Raw genomic sequence first — 18,419 nt, 5'->3', positions numbered from 1 at the left:
GCCCCATCTCCCAGCCAGGGCTCCCTGTGGCACACGCTGCCACTGGCTCAGTGGCTTCCCTGCTCTCTGGCTCCTGGGGCTCCTTGCTTGCTCCCAGCCTCCCCCAGCTGGGCCCAGCTCCAGCCTAAACCTGACCATTGCCCCCGCAGCGCCAGCTCCCGAGTGCCACAGGTGCCGCAGCTAGCGGCAGGTTCCTGCGGCCGCAGAGCTCCCGCTCCCTGTGAGACAGCGCTGACAGCAGCACTTGCTACCCAGGAGGGAACCCCTCAGGTGCCCCTCTTGTCTCAGCGCCCTGATTTCCCCCAGCCCTGAGGACAGGGGCACTCTGCAACTCCCTGAGGAGAGACCTGCAGCTGCCTGCAGACAGCACCAAGCCAAGCCTGAACAACCCAGCCCTGCTGGGCCCGGCTCAATCCCCTTGGAGCAGCTACCAGGGAACAGCCATACCTGACCCTCCCCACCTGACAGCGCCTCTGTTCCCACTGACTGCAAATATTCTAGACAGCAGGCAGCTGAGTGCACATCCATTTAGCCTGCTATTGGGAAGGGAGTACTTTATAGATTGTGTTCTTTCCAAGCATCAGGAATCTTTCCTCTTTCAGAGGTACACACTGCCTGTATTTCAAGGATGCTGAGGTGTAATTTATTTGCCATCTAATGGATGTGTTTGCAAACTCAGCAGTTTCTAAGCTTTCTCTTGTGGAAAAATGCAATTTTCAGACTAGACAGTTGATTAAAAAGCCTTCCAAAGGCACTCTGAGGATAAAAAGATGCAAATACAGATGCACATTGTTGGCAGACGCACTCTCTTTTTAATCAGTTGACCTGGGTTTGCCTTAATTGAATTTTTTGGTAAGGAAGAAATTTACAAGGTATGAGAAAAATCTGATGATAAATGCATTCCTTATGAAACCCATTTGTCATCAAAAGCACTGTCAATCAAAAATTTCATGTTGTGCACTCAAAAGCTTATTTTCTAATGTGTAGATGACAACATTTGCACTGTCAAAAATGATGGAGTATAAATATTGCTCAGAGTCCAGATGAACTGCTCTAGACTCTGTAGGGTTTTAGTGCAACCTTGCATGCTCTCACAAAGTATGGAGGTATAACATGAAAAATATTCAGAGGGGAGCTAATCTGGATGTCACTGAGATACCTCAGGCTCTGACACCAGTGATGTCACTGCAGAAGTATGCAGACATACACATCTAGATAAACTATGAAAGGAGAGCTAAGCCAGGCTAGTTCTGGTCAATTCTGAACATAGAAGTAGCATCACTAGAAAAGAGCATTCAAGTATCATTCCTAGCTCCCTCCTTCTTATCTCACCCTACTTGGGATCACAGCACAGGCAGGCTGCCCACAAAGGAGAGACAAGAGCCACTGGGGACTATCTGCTGCCTATTTGCTGCAGGCAGCAAACAGCCTGGGAGCAGCAGGCAGCCCCTCCTGGCTGTCATCTGCTGCACAGGGGTGCTGTATTTGCTGGGTGACACAGGAGGCACTGCTTGTTCCCTCTTGGCACTGCAGGCTGTGGGATGGTGGCAGCCAGGAGCCATCGGGCTCTTCTGGGAGCAGCAGCAGCACGACTGCACCAAGCCACTGACTGCCCTGCAGAGACAACCCTTGCTGGATAGCAGAACAGCTGGCTGCAGAACTGGACAGCAGCAGAGGCAGAGGACCCAGATGGTGAGTGAACAACTGATTGTGGTGGTTCCTGTAGGTGCACGGTCAGCACAGCCTGGCAGACTGCCCTGCAGCTCCTCCCTGCAGTCCCAGCTGCCTCCTGGAACCAGTGCTGTAGTTAGGACTCACAGGATGGGCAAAATCCAGAGCTTAGGCCTCTACCACTACTTTATTCAGTTCAGCTTTCCAATGGATCTCTAAGAACTAACTGCTCCACTACTACTAAGCTGGAGTGACTCAAAAGTAGATTTGCTGTTCATTCTCAGGACAGACTATGGAGCCAAGATCCCAGCTGTGCTGGCTGAGGCAGGAGGCAGTTTGTGCTCCTTGTGCAAGGAAAAACCCGAGTGGAAAAAGCTGCCACGGAGCTGGCTTACCTGAGGAGCTGTGTGGGAAGCTGCCATCCCCATGCACCATGGGCTTATTAGGCAGTAAGGGCACGTTGTCCTGCTTTCTCAAGACCTTCTCCTTCAAGGCACTACCAGGGTGTTTTCTCTGCACTCTAGAAGCTGTGCCATCAACAGGTGGTAGGCTAAAGGCTGCACGGACAAAAAAGAGGAGCTTGTAAGTGGAGAGTGTTGGTGATGATGGAAAGGGCCAGAAAATGTGCTGGAGCTGGGTAACATCTCTTTGTTATCCCAAGAACTTCAAGTATAACAATGGCACACTAACATGGGACAGTGATCACAGAATCACAGAATCCTAGAAGAGTTTGGGTTGGAAGGCACCTTTAAGCACCATCTAGTCCAACCCCTGTGAGCAGGGACATCTGCATCCTGATCAGGTTCCTCAGAGCCCCATGCAAACTGGCCTTGAACACCTTCAAGGACAGACCAACAACAGCTTCTCTGGGCAAACCCTTCCAGCTTTTCATCCACTTCATTATAAAATTCAGGAAAAAAAAATCACTTTTATCTAATCTAAATTTACCCTATTCTAGCTTCAAACCAAATTGCAGTGATGCTTCCCCTAAGAAACAAGGAAAAGCCAGTAGTGCTTTGCTTTTGTTTTCCTGTTCCAGAGGCTGGCAGGGGCAGTTCCCAAAGGAAAGTGCAGATAACCTTGTGTGATGCCCTTGGGCTGAGTGCTGCCTCCTCAGGGCCCCACTGCCACCCTCGGGCAGCGCTCACAGCCCTGCAGGCAGAGCCCCTCAGCTGGGATTCAGTGGGAACGCTGCTTGCTCCTGGGGCTACAACAGAAGCCCTGGCTGGGGCTTCAGCACAGCTCTACAGTGCCAGCTCCTCAGCAGGGAGTGGCAGGAGAAGGATCTCTGGTGTTTTCATCAGAAGGAGCTGAATTTTGCTTCTTCCAGGTTGCACCCTGGTTGAAAAGCATTCTTTCGGACTTCCCTTCCCTGCAGGCTGCTCTCCAGGAGAGAGTCTGAAGCTCCAGTGTACCTTGCAAGACAGAATTTTCTACTCTGAAAAACTTTAGAGGTGAAGGGGGGAAGCTGATCTTCTGTTACCGACTCAGTGAGGCCATGGGCAAGACACTTCATGCCTCTGTATTTTTCTTTGGGAAACAGAATTAAATCCCAAGCAAGCTTCCACTCAGATGCAAACTGAACAGCTCCCCAGTCTGATTGCAACACTGTGCAAAGGGCAAGCAAGTGGTCATAAAGGACCACCACAAGTGTAGCCACCACTTACTTGCTTCAGCTGCATCCCCAGGCTCCACTCTGTCAGGAATAAGCTGCAAGGATGTTTCCCTTTGTCTCCTTTTCATCATCTCTCTCTCCAAAAGCTCTGCATCCTTCTGCCCTAAGTTCTTTTGGGCCAACATGCACAAAGCATCACGGATCTAGGTGCAATGGAAATACATCACAGACTGTCAGCAGAGACACACAACCCACACACAACATCTCATCAGGAGCACAGAGTCCACAGAGTGCCATAGGCTTCAATGCAGCTCCATCCACTTTCCAATGGTTTCAGAGGAATGTCTCCAGTCCTCATCTTGGCAATTACACACAGTGAGGTGGAACGCTGTAGTGCCACAAACTTTCCACTGCTGCAACTGCAATCTATGTCAGGAAGCCCTGCTTGAAGCATGAAAATCATAGGAGTGCTCCAAGACAGAGGAAGAGCTGACATGGCCAGTGAGCAGGCAGTTCAGTTCCTACAGGCCATGGCAGGAGAATAAAAACCATGTGCAATACCCAGCAAGGAGGGGTAATGAGCTGTTGCTTAACACTCATGGCCAGGAATTGCAGCTGTTTCTCACTTCCTGGCTTCTGAAGGACTCTGAAGGACTTGGTCTCTGAGACCATGAGACCAATAGGAGGAGACTTGTGAAAACAAGTTGCACAAACACTGATGTTCATGAGCAGAAAACTTGAGAATGAGAGGGCTGTGAGATACAGCCACAACAATAACCAAGAAAAATCAAACTCTCCCATTTGATTTTGCAGCCTTGGTTACACTCAACATTAGAATCTTTGCTTCTCTGCTTCCGAGGGTGCACTTTGCCCATGTTCACTGATGTGTAGGTTGCTCTGTCTTTCAGAACTTCTCTAAAACAGCCTTTGCACATCAAGATTGCTTCTGGCATGACCTTAGCACCATCTCCAAACCAAGACCATGGCACCACTGGAAATGGCCAAGCAATTGCCCTGTAGTTGTCAAATACATTCCCTGGAGAATCCCCATCAGCCAGGAGGGGAAGATGATGATTTTCAGTGACATTTTGGGCCAAGCACTAAACAGCCACTGGAAAGGACGTCTGCTCATCCCTGTCCTTATCCCTTACCTTTCCAAAGCCATCCCTCAGCTCTTTGTCCCTCATAAGACCAGCAGTGCTGGGATGATCCATCTCCTTGGCCTGGCTCAGTGGGAGGCCTGGGAATGGAAGCAAAGGTTTGTGTAAATCTCTGGCAGACTTCAAGCCCCCAAAAACACAGTGCTGGGCAACAGGCAAGACAGGTTCCAGATTGCAGAGCTCTCCTAAGACACAGTGATTGGGACTGAGAACAGCAAGGTACAATGCCTAGACCCTCTCCCAAGGGATGGGCTACTGGCAGCAGACATGACATGACTCTGGTGGCCAGCAGACTGAAACCTGCTGCATGAGGCAGGGCTCAGGCCCTGGATGCTGGAGAGTCTCTGTGTCTGGTAAAGAAGGGCAGAGATGGAGATTGCTCTTGACAGAGATTCTTATCTGCCCTTATTCATGCTGATTGTAGTAAACATCTTCTTTTGGTTCCTAGAAGTCCCAGGTTCTAATACCTGTGTGCATTTATATCAAGATTGTCTTCTCTTTGTTGGAACATATTAGAGGATATTCAAAGAAAATCTGAGCATTGCAAAAGTGCAGGAGTGTTAACCAAATGTTAACTGTCTTCTTGACACTAGTTATTTCATTTTCCCCAAGGATTTTCATTCTAAACTGTTTGAGATTGGGCCCCTTTCAGGCCAGCCTGACTAAAGGCTGATTTTCTAGCTGCAATTCTATAGAACAGCTTCACAGAGGATAAATTAAGTGGCAACGCAGTAGAAAAAAAACAGTGTGCTAAATCATGATTTTTTGCCCCTGCAGAATGGTCAGCATAATAATAAAAAAGGAGACTTTGATAGCAGCTCTGTGAAAGAGGGGCCTTGGAAGGTAAAAGCATTTGGGATGTTGGCAGGGAAACTACAGATCCCAAGGTAACCTCCTTGGCACCACTGCTGTCAGTCAGGCCTGCAAAATGGACACACAAAACGTAACAGCGGCAGCAATGCAATCTAAAGCATCTGAAGCTCCATATTTCTTGGGACACATTTCCTGGAAATGTCTAAACAGCTGCACAGGGAAACATACCCCTGCTGGCAGACACTTGAGGCAGGCCAGGGCAGAACCCTGCCCCACTTGCACAGAGCTACCACAGGAGCACCCTGGCCCCTCTGGGCTGCCCTGGGACAGCAGGGAGCCCAGAGCCCTGTGCTCTCCAGGAATGGCTCAGCTGCACATGCACCCTCCTGCTCCTCTCCCTGCCCCACAGCTCAGCAGCCCTACAGCTCCACGGGGCACTGGCAGCAGCACAGCTCATTGCAGGGGGCACACGCAGGGCACAGCTGTTCCCTGGCAATGTGCACAGGCTCCCTGGGCTGCCACAAGACCCTTCCACCCACCTGAGAGTGGCCCAGCTCCCTGCTTACCTCTGTGTGAGGCTGAGCCATCCTCCTGGGGCTCCTGGGCCAAGGCCCCCTGAGCCGGCCGGGAGCCCAGACCTCCATTCCCAAGGCCAGGGTTCGGCACATGAGTCTCCAAGCCGAACAGCTCAGCCAGTTTCCTTGGGAACAGAGGCATCCCAGGTCCTATCTTACACCAAGAGCTCTTTCCCTTCTTCCTCTGGGTTTTTGCTCTAGGCTCAGAAGAAGCTGACATTCAGGAGCAAGAGAAGAAATGAGTTAATTGAACTCACACCTTTACAATCAACCCATCTAATGGCTGAGGAATTCAAAGTGTATTTTAGTTACTGAAAAGATTGCTTGGTTTTTTATTTTTCATGAAATGAGCATCAGTTTAATTTCTCTGAACAATATGGAGCTGGCAAGCCAAGAGAGAAGGGCTCTACTATTTCCTGTGGTGCCCCTTGCCTCCCCACTACTACAGGATCCCTTTCCTTCCAAACACTTGGGAATTCACAGTGCTCTCTAGAATATGACACTGTCAAGGAAGGAATTGTTTCCAAAAGCAGGTTTCAAGGTCTTTGTTTCTGTAGGTCCCACTCAAATCTAAGTGCATTTTTGGGATTTTTATATTACTCTTTACAACAAAACAAGTGCTGGGACACAAACAATGCCACCAGGTTTTAGATGCAAAAGAAGCTTTGCTTTCTCCACTAGATGTGCCCAGTATTCTGTGAGCCTGTCTTTGTAGGGAACAAAGTGCTCATCCAGAAGTTACACTTTTGCTCTACTTACCTCTTCCAGGGGTTTATTCCCTGCTGTCTTTTCAGCAGAGACACCCAAACCCAACATAAACATGACCTGCCTCAAAACATTTCTGATCTTGGCTAATACTGTTAATCCAAAATGCCCCCAATGGAAATAGCAGAGGGTAGGTCATTTTGAAATACTCTCCAACAGAGCAGTTGGAATTAAGAGAACTAGTTCTTTACATGGCTGCACAGAGAATAAAATCAGATTGTAGCCAAGCACGATGAGTGTCTTAAACCTGGATTCCTTCACCCTGTAGAATGCTGGGCTCAGTAATAAAAGTGACACAGGTAAGGTTTAATGAGATAGGTCATTTCTAGTCCAGAATTGATCCAGCAAAAATGCCACCTTACTTACTGAGCAATACTACTGGCTAGCTACATTAAGCATTCCAGAGGCACATCAGCAAGCAAGGAGTCATTCCAAAGAGGCCATAGCCAGGATTTGGCAGAACTAACCCTGATCCCCAAAGGGACCAGGGCATCTGATCCCTTCTTCTGCATCAGAGACTTCTTCAAGTCTCATCTCTCCTATCATTACACACCCAGAGATGGCAAAGGAACAACAACAGTGTCAATGAGGCTTTCAGCTTGAAAGCATTGGCTGACCCAGATGCACCAGAGACTGCATTTTGTCTGGCACAATTTCACTTCTCAGGGGTCAGGCAAGGCAGGCACAGGGACAAGGCAGAAGGCATCTCCTCCCCCAGCCTCAGCCTGCAACACTGACACAGGCAGAGAGAGCCGGGCAAGAGATTGAACCTGCCATAGGTGGCTTTGGGCTTGTGCTGTCAGAGGATGGCAAACTCACACCCTGCCTAGGCTGCATCTATTTGGAAGCCTTCTTCTCCTTCATAGGAAAATTCAAAAGGACTTTCTATCATAAGAGGTTTCCATATTCCTGCCAATACCAAACCAGGCAATGTCCATGAACCTCTTTCAGATCTCAAAGGGTTCAGCTCAGAAAGTGCCCCAAGGAAAGGTTTTCTGCTTCAAAAGCAGGAGGAAGGAGTGGGAACATCTCTCATTTCATGCTTAGTGCCTTCTTTTTCCCTACTAATTGTGACACGAAAAAGGCTGCAGGGAGAAAGAAAGAATGAGCAGGATGGAGAGGAAGGTATCCTCTTCCAGCAGGGCATTTCAGGGGCCCCCAGGTACCACTCAACACTTCACACTGGAGGAATTTACACTGCACCAACTGAGCACACTCGCAGGAGCTGGGCTCTGGGAGAGTCCACTGAGCCCACCAAAGAATGGAAACGAATTTAAAGAAATTTTAAAAATAATTGGTTTTAACCAAGCTCTCCAAATGCCACCTCTGAGTCAAGAATACAAAGTCATTTTAGGACAGACATGCTGTCTACCTACCTGCATCTTCAGAACTCTCTTTTCTTCTGCTGCTGGGTCTTGGCCTGGAGAAAATGGAGGACAAAAGAACATATGAGGAGGTAGAAAGAGAAGGGAGGGAAAGGGCATACCATGAAAGGAGGCAAAGCTTTTAAACATGGTCACTGTGATGAAGGGGGAAATGCAACACACAAACCCAACAAGATGCAAAGCTGATTAACTGTCCTTAAGTTTGCCATTGCTGCAGTCACACAGAGCTAGCCAAGCTCTGGCTGAAACACAGCAGTCATTCTTCAACTTGCATCAGAACTCCCCAATTCTGCTGCCTCTCCTTTTAGAGCCAAGTGGCTCCTACAGCCTATCTGAAGCAGCAAGAGCTGCTGAGCTGAGGCACGAGTCTGTAAGGAGGGCAGCTACTTTTGTGCTGCTGCCAAAGCTTGACTTTGCCTGCTCGTGCCTTACACTGGTGACAGTCTTGTGCTACATGTGGTCAGAGCACTGCTGTCTCCTGAGTATTACACCTTCTGGTTCTTTCCAGAAAACAAAGGCTGTTTCCAACTCAGCTGCTAGGGAAGGATATTCACACTTTAAAAGCCCCACTGAAGATTTGCAATTGGCATGATCCCTCTGTGACTCCGTCTTTATTGTCAGCACTTGGATAAGCGTAATAGCTACATTTTCTCTTCCATATCCAAGCCAATATTTTTCCATCAGGTACAGTCCTATTCCTCTTCTCTAGCACATTGCCCTCTTTGATCTTAAGCCCAGATCAAAATATTAAACATCAGTTGGATTATACATCAGATTTTACATCTATACTGCAAAATTTATCCGGCATCTCATTTCACTGTGGAGCCCAAGGCACAGTGAAGTTACACCTGATGTTTACAGAAACAGCACCTGAATTTGCACACACCTCCCCAGTAGCCAATATTTGCCCAAGCATATTCTCCTGGTTGCAGAATTTGACAGTCAAGGATAACAGCATTGAAAGACCTGCAGGTCCCTATCCCATGCAGCACAGTTCCCAAACGTCACCACAACAATTACAGAGGGAATCAATAGTCAAGTCCAGCAGAGGACCCATCTTGAGGTTCTTTGAAGCCCTGCCTCCACTTCCCCACCACCACCTCTGCTCTAGGGACATTGCTGTTGCCTTTGACATTGTGCTGGATCATCACTGGTGGGTAAAATATTGAATACACAGAAGTTTGCCTAAATTCATGGGACACCTGACTGGGCAAAATAAGCTCACAAGAAGGGAAGAGAGAGGTGAACAGCACACTGGAGTAACAGACACCTTGGCTTACCTCATCTCCTGGCACTCCTGGAATTCCAGCTCTGGAGAGCTTGACAGGGACCCTGCAGAACTGCCAAGAGGGGGACTGACTGCCCTGCGTATGGGGGGGATCAAAGGCAGTCCCAATGATCCCTTCTTCATACCCCCACCAATGGAATACAGCAGGGAACCCTTGAAAGAGAAGAACACAGTGCTCAGATCAAGCATCCAGCCTTGCCTCCATTCATGCCTCAAGACATTTAGCCATGTATTTGACTGCAACCTGCCAGGAAAAGCCAAACTGATGGAGCAGCTTGGACCAGGACAGGGAAACTTCACCTAGGAAAGGGAAGTGGTGAGGGACAGACCATGTCCCACATTTGCCACCTCTGCCCTCATGCTCACTTTTCTGCAAATGTGGCTGCATTCCCATCTGGCATCCACGTGGTTGACATCAAGATGTTCCGGGGTGCCACTGCCTCCACTGGCCCTTTGGATGGCATGGCAGTGGCTTTAGATCACTGTTCTCTTGGTGTCATTAGGCACCCAACAGCCAGTGCTGATCTCCAGCCAAGTCCCTACAAAGCCATTCTGCAGGATTTCAAAACCTGCTTTTCTCAGGCCCCTCATTTCTTCTGCTGCTGCCCTTCCCTCCTACACTTCCCCAGCAGCCTTTGAGCCCAGAGGCTGCTCAGCTCTCAGGATGCTCGCTGCTCTCCAGCTCCCACACATCCATCATCTCTGGCTCCCTGGCAATTAGGAAGTTCAGCAGAGCTCCCTGCCCTGCTGCTCTCTGCCAGCTCTCTGCTGGCCCAAGTTGCTCCAGGGCCCCCATGCCATGGCCAGGAATGGAGCTGGAGGCAGCAGGGGCAGATGCACACCCTTCCTTCATATCCCATCATTTCTGGCCCAGCTAAAGAGCCAAATCAGGACCTGTTCAAACTTCAGTGAGAGGGTCAGTTCCTGTCAGGGCTACACTGGGCCCTTTCTCTGCAAGGCTGAAATCAAGTACCCAAGCCTTGGATTGGACATTCTGTCTGCCAAAGCTGTTGTTCATCTCCCTCCTCCTGCACCCCACGGCAAACCCAAAACAACTGCTGGTCCTGACCCTGCTGCCAAGGCAGTCGTGGCTCTGGGCTTTGGGCTGCTCTCCCCATGGCCACCTCCCTTCCCTTCCCTCTGGACAAAGCCATGCCAGAGCACACAGCTGCCCAGAGGCTGATGAACTCTAGAAATAGCAGCAGAGACAACTGTGCAGAGGGCATGGCTGTACAACTCAAAAGCTGAGCCAACCTGGAACTGACTGCAGGACTGCCTTTTCCAACCAACACCTTTTTGCTCCCAAAGCAGACACAGCTGACAGAAAACACCACCAAGACATAGTGATAGCTCACAGATACCCATAGTTTACTCAGTCTAGAAGGATAGCTTCTCCAGAGTGGAAAACTATAGCTGCTCTGACTGCTTGTTGGTGTTTTCTCAGCCATAAGACAGAGAAGGAACCATGACAGAGCCCAGAAACTATTCAAAGACCTCTCCTGCTATTGATCCACGCTGAGGATACGAACTTTCCACTACACACCCATTGCAGAGACAGCCTGAAGCAGCAGTGTCCAGCTGAGCTCTTCCTTGACTCAGCTGCTTCCCTGGGCTCACAGCACAGGAAAAGTTCTCCAAGCTCTGCCAACAACAAATCATCTGAAAATCCACTGAACAGATCTTAGTTTGGTCTCTTTACCTTATAACTTTTTCCTTCTGAACTCTGCTCCTGGTTTCTTCTTCTCTCATCATCATAGCCAGGGCCATTTCTTTTGTTCTCTTTCTCCATGCTGTACATTTCATTTGTGTTAGAGGATGGAGAGCTCTGCCGGATGGGAGGCAATGGCTTGGAGGGAAGCAGTGAAGAGTGACATGGCTGGAAAGACTTGAAGGAAATGAAGCTATTCCTGCCTGCAAAGTGGAGGAATTTTCACTGCACCACCAGAGCACACTCCCAGTGACTTGGCTCTGGGAAAGTCCGCAGAGCCCATCAAGAAATGAAAATGAATTTAAAGAAATCTTAAAAAAAATAGCTTTTAACCAAGCTCTCCAAATGTCACCTCTGTGTCAAGAATACAATGTCATTCTAGGACAGACATGCTGTCTACCTACCTGCATCTTCAGAATTCTCTTTGCTTCTGCTGCTGGGTCTTGGCCTGGAGAAAATGGAGGACAAAAGAACATATGAGGAGGTAGAAAGAGAAGGGAGGGAAAGGGCATACCATGAAAGGAGGCAAAGCTTTTAAACATGGTCACTATGATGAAGGGGAAAATGCAACACACAAACCCAACAAGATGCAAAGCTGATTAACTGTCCCTAAGTTTGCCATTGCTGCAGTCACACAGAGCTGGCCAAGCTCTGGCTGAAACACAGCAGTCATTCTTCAACTTGCATCAGAACTCCCCAATTCTGCTGCCTCTCCTTTTAGAGCCAAGTGGCTCCTACAGCCTATCTGAAGCAGCAAGAGCTGCTGAGCTGAGGCACGAGTCTGTAAGGAGGGCAGCTACTTTTGTGCTGCTGCCAAAGCTTGACTTTGCCTGCTTGTGCCTTACACTGGTGACAGTCTTGTGCTACATGTGGTCAGGGCACTGCTGTCTCCTTAGAATATTACACCTCCTTGTTTTCTCAAGAAGAAGGATCTGATCAAAAGCCTTTGGGTATGACATACTCCTAAATCATTATAGGTGGGCAAAATGGTGAATACGCAGAAGTTTGCCTAAATTCATGGGACACCTGACTGGGCAAAATAAGCTCACAAGAAGGGAAGAGAGAGGTGAACAGCACACTGCAGCAGCAGACACCTTGGCTTACCTCAACTCTTGGCACTCCTGGAATTCCAGCTCTGGAGAGCTTGACAGGGACTCTGCAGCACTGCCAAGAGGGGGACTGCCTGCCCTGCGTATGGGGGGGATCAAAGGCAGTCCCAGTGACCCCTTCTTCATTTCACCACCACTGGAATACAGCAAGGAAGTCTGGAAAGAGTAGAACACAGTGCTCAGATCAAGCAGCCAGCCTTGCCTCCACTCATGCCTAAAGACATTTAGATATGCCCTCAACTGGGACCTGGCAGGAAAAGCCAAACTGATGGAGCAGCTTGGACCAGGATGGGGAAAAAAAAAGGAGGAGCTGAGGGAGAGACCTTGTCCCACATTTGCCACCTCTGCCCTCATGCTCACTTTTCTCTAAGTGTGGCTACATTCCCATCTGGCATCCATGTGTTTGACATCAAGATGTTCTGAGGTGCCACTGCCTCCAGTGGCCTTGTGGATGGCATGGCAGTAGCTTTAGATCACTGTTCTCTGCCTGCCCTTAAGGTACCCAACAGCCAGTGCTGATCTCCAGCCAAGTCCCCACAATGCCATCCTGCAGGATGTCAAAACCTGCTTTTCTCAGGCCCCTCATTTCTTCTGCTGCTGCCCTTCCCTCCTACACTTCCCCAGCAGCCTTTGAGCCCAGAGGCTGCTCAGCTCTCAGGATGCTCGCTGCTCTCCAGCTCCCACACATCCATCATCTCTGGCTCCCTGGCAATTAGGAAGTTCAGCAGAGCTCCCTGCCCTGCTGCTCTCTGCCAGCTCTCTGCTGGCCCAAGTTGCTCCAGGGCCCCCATGCCATGGCCAGGAATGGAGCTGGAGGCAGCAGGGGCAGATGCACACCCTTCCTTCATATCCCATCATTTCTGGCCCAGCTAAAGAGCCAGATCAGGACCAAAGCCAGGTCAGTGAGAGGGTCAGTTCCTGTCAGGGAAAAGGTCCCAGAGCTCTGCCTACAGCACATAAACTGAAAATTTACCACACAGGTCTTTGCTTTTTCTCCTTACCTTAGGTCCTTTTCCCTCTGAAGTCAGCTCCTCTTTTTTTGCCCTGTACTCATACCAGCTGCTGCCATTTTTCCCATTCTCCTTCTCTCCGCTGGGCGTCTGACTCAGCATGGAAGAAGGAGAGCTCTTCAGGATGGGTGGCAACGGCTTGGAGGGAAGGAGCACAGAGGGAGTTGCCAGGGAAAACCTTTTGGCAAGAGGGTAGCCAGTCAGGCCTGCAAAGTGGAGACACAAAATAGAACAGAGGCCTCAATGCAAACCTAAAGCACCTGAAGTTATATTTTTCATGGGACACATTTCCTGCCAGCTTGTAATTAGCTGCACAGGGAAACATGCCCCTGCTAGCAGACACTTGGAGCAGGCCAGAGGAAAACCCTGCCCCACTTGCACAGAGCTACCACAGGAGCACCCTGGCCCCTCTGGGCTGCCCTGGGACAGCAGGGAGCCCAGAGCCCTGTGCTCTCCAGGAATGGCTCAGCTGCACATGCACCCTCCTGCTCCTCTCCCTGCCCCACAGCTCAGCAGCCCTACAGCTCCACGGGGCACTGGCAGCAGCACAGCTCATTGCAGGGGGCACACGCAGGGCACAGCTGTTCCCTGGCAATGTGCACAGGCTCCCTGTGCTGCCACAAGACACTTCCTCCTAACAGAGATTGGCCCAGCTCCCCCCTCACCTCTGTGTGAGGCTGAGCCATGCTCACAAGAGAAGAATTGAGTTATGCAAACTCCCACATTTATCATTAATACATCTAATAAGTGTGGCACTCAAGGGGAATAATTCTTAATTCTTTAGAAAATGTTTCTGTTTTTATTTTTCATGGAACTAGGCTGCATTTAATTCCTCGGAACAATATTGAGTTAGCATGTCTGAATGAAAAGGTGGAAGGCTGCAATAGGAGGGGGAAAAAAGATTCCTTCTTGAGGCTGGCCTTCTGTGAATCCCTAGGAAAGACCCACACAGCTGTGACTGCTAATTCTGGAAACCACAAAGACGTCTCAGCAAGCTGGCTGGCCTTTCTGGTGTTTCTACAGCACTGTAATACCGTCCTCAGGGTTGGACCCAATCAGTAAGCAGAGGAAGAAAGGGAAATTTATCTGTAGTGAGACCAGACATTGATGGCAAAGAAAGCAACAGGACTTGCATCTCATGACCATGTCCAATCTGTGGCCAGCTGTGGCTACTGTGGCTACTGTGATTTGGCTACTGTCAAAAAGGAGAAAGCAGAGTAAACTAATGATAGAATGTTTTGATGCCATGTGTGTCCTTGCAGGATCATCTGTAGCTTGCGGAATCAGCCACCTAGTCTGACACAGAGCCAGCACTGACTACCACAAACCAGTTTTCTCTGAAATCTGGGGGGATTATTTTCCATTTGGCTCTGGCCTTTCAGCTCCTTTCTACCCTCACCTTTTCCTTCAGGGGTCTTTCCTTTTCCGGTAAAATCCATGTTAGAACCCGTGCTTCTGCCTGGCAGAAGAGTCTGGGTTTGAATTTGGGAACGCTCTCAGAGCAGACAGCGACAGGAGCTTGGTCCCAGCCTTTGAACAAGGTCGGCTGACTCCAGTTGCCAGCGGTCGGCACAGAGAGGCAGAGCCAGACGCGTCTGCTGCCGCTGTGGCCGTGTCAACCACAGCCTTCACCACCCCAGCGTGGGGCTGCCCCTTTGTGACATGCTCGCCCGTGGTTCTCTCATTTCCATGGCTGCAAAACCTCACCCCAACTCCATCCCTTTCCCTTCCCTTCCTAAGGACAGCCAGCCCTTAGCCCAGCCAGGCCAGGCCTTAGCGTTTCACACTGTCTAAGAAGGAGACCCTTTCCAAAGCTACTTTTCAAGTAATTCTGTAATTACTTTTCAAGTAATTATTTCTGTAATTCCCACACAGTTCTGGGTTGCAGCTTGTTGGTGTGGGATTTTGTTTATTTCTCTACACATCAAACCAAGTGGTGGGGCACAAACAATGGCACCAGGTGGTGGAAGTAAAAGAAGCTTTGCATTCCCCAGTAGATGAGCCCACAATTCAGTTGGCCAATAGCTGTAGGGAATAAATTGACCATCCAAACGTTCCACTTTTGCTCTACTTCAGGAACCCTTGTTCCAAGGGTTTATTCCCTGTTTTCTTTATTGCACAGACAACCAAACCCAACATAAACATCATCTGCCTCAAAACATTTCTGATCTTGGCACTTCCTGACAATTCAAAATTTTCTTAATGGAAATAGCACAATAGGCAGGTCATTCTGAAATACTCTCCAACAAAATGGATAAAATGAATCATGCTTGATTTGGCAGAACTAAGCCTGAGCCATGGGACCCGTGGGTCTGATCCCTTTTTCTGCATCTGCAAAATCATTTCTTCAAGTCTCCTCTCTCCTATCTATTCAAAAAGCTTTGCACTCTGCACTAGATGCCCCCAGTATTCAGGGGGCTGATATGATCAGTGTATCTGTAGGGTGTAAATTTGCCATGCAGAGTTCTCCTTTGTTGTGGCAGGGGTTTATTCCCGCTTTCTTTCCTGCAGACACACCCAAACCCAACATTGCAACATCTGCCTGAGAACAATTCTCATTTGGACTGTCCCAGTGTTCCAGATTGCAAGGCAAGATGTTTTCTATTGCCATCTGTATGGCAGTTGTCTGGTGTCAAGTGAGCAATTCTCCTTATCTCTCTTCCTAAATGATCATAATCAGGGTCCCTCAGCAGGGAACATCTGCTGACAAAAAGCTATTGAATGTCACCACATGACTGATAAGAACTATAACATCCCATTGTGAGATGCTTTGCCCAGAGGGAGGAGCCAAGCATTCCTACCCCAATATAACCTGGAAGATTCCGACACACTGACACAGCTTTTTTCCTCCACTGGACTCCCCAAAGGAACATCAGCTACTACTTCCACGGATCTGCGGAGGAAAAATACACCCCTTTCCTACAGGACTCCCTTGCTCCAACAGAACCACAGCTGACACTCCAGGAGGACTGCAGCCCCTTTTTTTCACCCGGACTGCTACCAACACCCTGATCAGCAGGGTGTCAGGTTGTGTTCTGACTCTGTCAGTGTTGTTTTAGGGTATTGCATTGTTGTATTTCATCTTTTTTTTTTTCCCCTATTAAAGAGCTGTTATTTTCTGCTCCCATATTTTTGCCTGAGAACCCCTTATTTAAAATTCATAGCAATTCGGAGAGATAAGGAGGGATTGCATTCTCCATTTCAGGGGAGGCTCCTGTCTCCAATAGCAGGCACCTGTCTTTCCAAACCAAGACACCCTGAAAATTCAAAACTATACTCAGAGCATTTCCCTGTCCCCAGGGACAGGCTCCAAGGCTGGGCTCTCACCTGCACAGAATGAAGAAGAGCTGCTGCCCTTGCCAGTGGCTCTGGGGTCTCGCGGTCAGCGCTTTGAGTGCAGCTTTTGTACACACTCTGCCTCTCTGAGCCCAGCAGCATTCCTGGGCATCGGCAGTGCCACTGCAGGCCAGCATCCTCCAGGCACAGCTGCAGCAAGGAGATTGCAGCAGGGCCTGGATGAAGGAGTCTCCAGTCTGCTGCAGCCCTTCACCTGAGGCGGAATCATCTTGCGCTGCCATGGGGGGAGCAAAGGGGGTGACGGGCTCTTTGCAGATGAGGGTCTCCTCCATGTGCTGCTGCTCGCTGGGCTGATACAGCTGCTGGTGCCCTCCCCCACAGCTGGATCAGGAGCCTGCCAGGGAAAATAACAATGCCAGTGCCAGCCGCCCATCCCTGCCATGGTCCTGCCCACAGGGCGTCCTGCCTACCAAACTGCTCCAGTCAGGTGATGTCAGACACCATCAAAATACCTTCAAACGTTGCATTTTCCACATTCTGGCAAAATCATGGCCATACAGGCCACATGCTGGAGGCAGACTGCTCTTGGCAGAATGGGGGAAGCCCCAGCAGCTGCTCTCCCCATGGCTGCATGGCCATGGCAGCAGAGGCGAGTCTCTCACCGTGCCCACTGCTGTGGGACCCAGTGCTTTGGACTTGTTCACACTGAACTCAGGCTGCTGCTACAGCAGCATCATGCCTTCACACATTTGATAACAAAGAGTTGGAATGGCACACAGGACTGCCCCAAGAGCTACAAAAAAATAATTAAAAGGGGCGTGGGGGAGGGGGCAAGTGAGTTAGAATAGTTTGCTCTTTTTAATACAAGCCTACCTGGATTTAAGCAGGAACACTGGGCTAATCCTACTGGGGACTGGTTTGTAAGCCTTGTCTCTTGCAATTCCCACCAGTCTGCAAGCATTTTTCAGTAGAAAGGAGTAAATAAGATTTTACAGCACATGCATAAGCAAGTCTGAGCCGGAACTCAAATTACAAGACAAGTACTCCCAAATACTCCCACCCATAGGGAAAGGAAGAAGAAAAGCAGATGAAACAGGTGCCATTGTGGATGAATTGCCTGCATTTATCCCATGGTCCAACCTTTCTGTACAAAAGCACCTCAACTGAAACACAGCTTAGGATCAAGGAATTCAAGTGTTTCAAGGGCATTTAAAGACTGATTCAAGGAAAGGTAGATGCTAAATTCCTTTAAAACACAAATGTGGGTCTATTGGAGACTGCATCCTTCAAAAGCAGGAATTGAGATTTAGAATTGCACAACTGTTTCCATTGGAAAAGACCTTTAAGATCATGGAGTCCTCCCAATAACCTGAGACCGCTGACACTGCCAAGACCATCAGGAAAGCATATCCCAGGAAATGTCGTGGGATGGGGCATCTTTCTAGTCTCCTTTGTCTCCCCAGGAGCCCCTTGGAAAGAGAAATGCCCACACGGGCTTTATCTGACACCTTCCCAGCCAGCCTTTCCCTCACTCCCGGGTCTCATTTGCTCCACAGCCTTCACTAGCTCACTCAACTCAGAGGCGCTCTCAGAGGAGAAAATGCTGCCACTGTCAGGGCCGTGTCTCCTCCCCGCCGCTGACCCTGCACCTGCAGTGCTGCGTCCGCCTCTGCCGGGCTCCCCAGCACGGACGGCAAGGACGTGGACACGCTGCAGCAGGTGCCCAGGAGGGACACCGAGATGATGTGAGGGCTGCAGCTCCTCTCCTGCAAGGAATGGCTGACACAGCTTGGCTCCTTCAGCCTGGGAAAGAGACTTGGACTTGATTGAGCCCTGGCCTTCCAGTACCTGAGGGCAACCTACAAGAAAGCAGGACAGGGACTTTGTACGAGGGCAGGCAGGGACAGGACAAGGGAGAATGGATCCAAATGGAAAGAGATCCAAATGGTTTAGGTAGGGTTTCAGAGAAAAGACCCTCCTGGAACAGTTTGCCCAGAGAAGGAGTGGATTTTGAGAAGAGGAA

Source organism: Fringilla coelebs (assembly GCF_963513975.1).
Source record: "Fringilla coelebs genome assembly, contig: SCAFFOLD_38, whole genome shotgun sequence".
NCBI lineage: Eukaryota > Metazoa > Chordata > Aves > Passeriformes > Fringillidae > Fringilla > Fringilla coelebs.
This window is presented reverse-complemented; position numbering follows the sequence as displayed.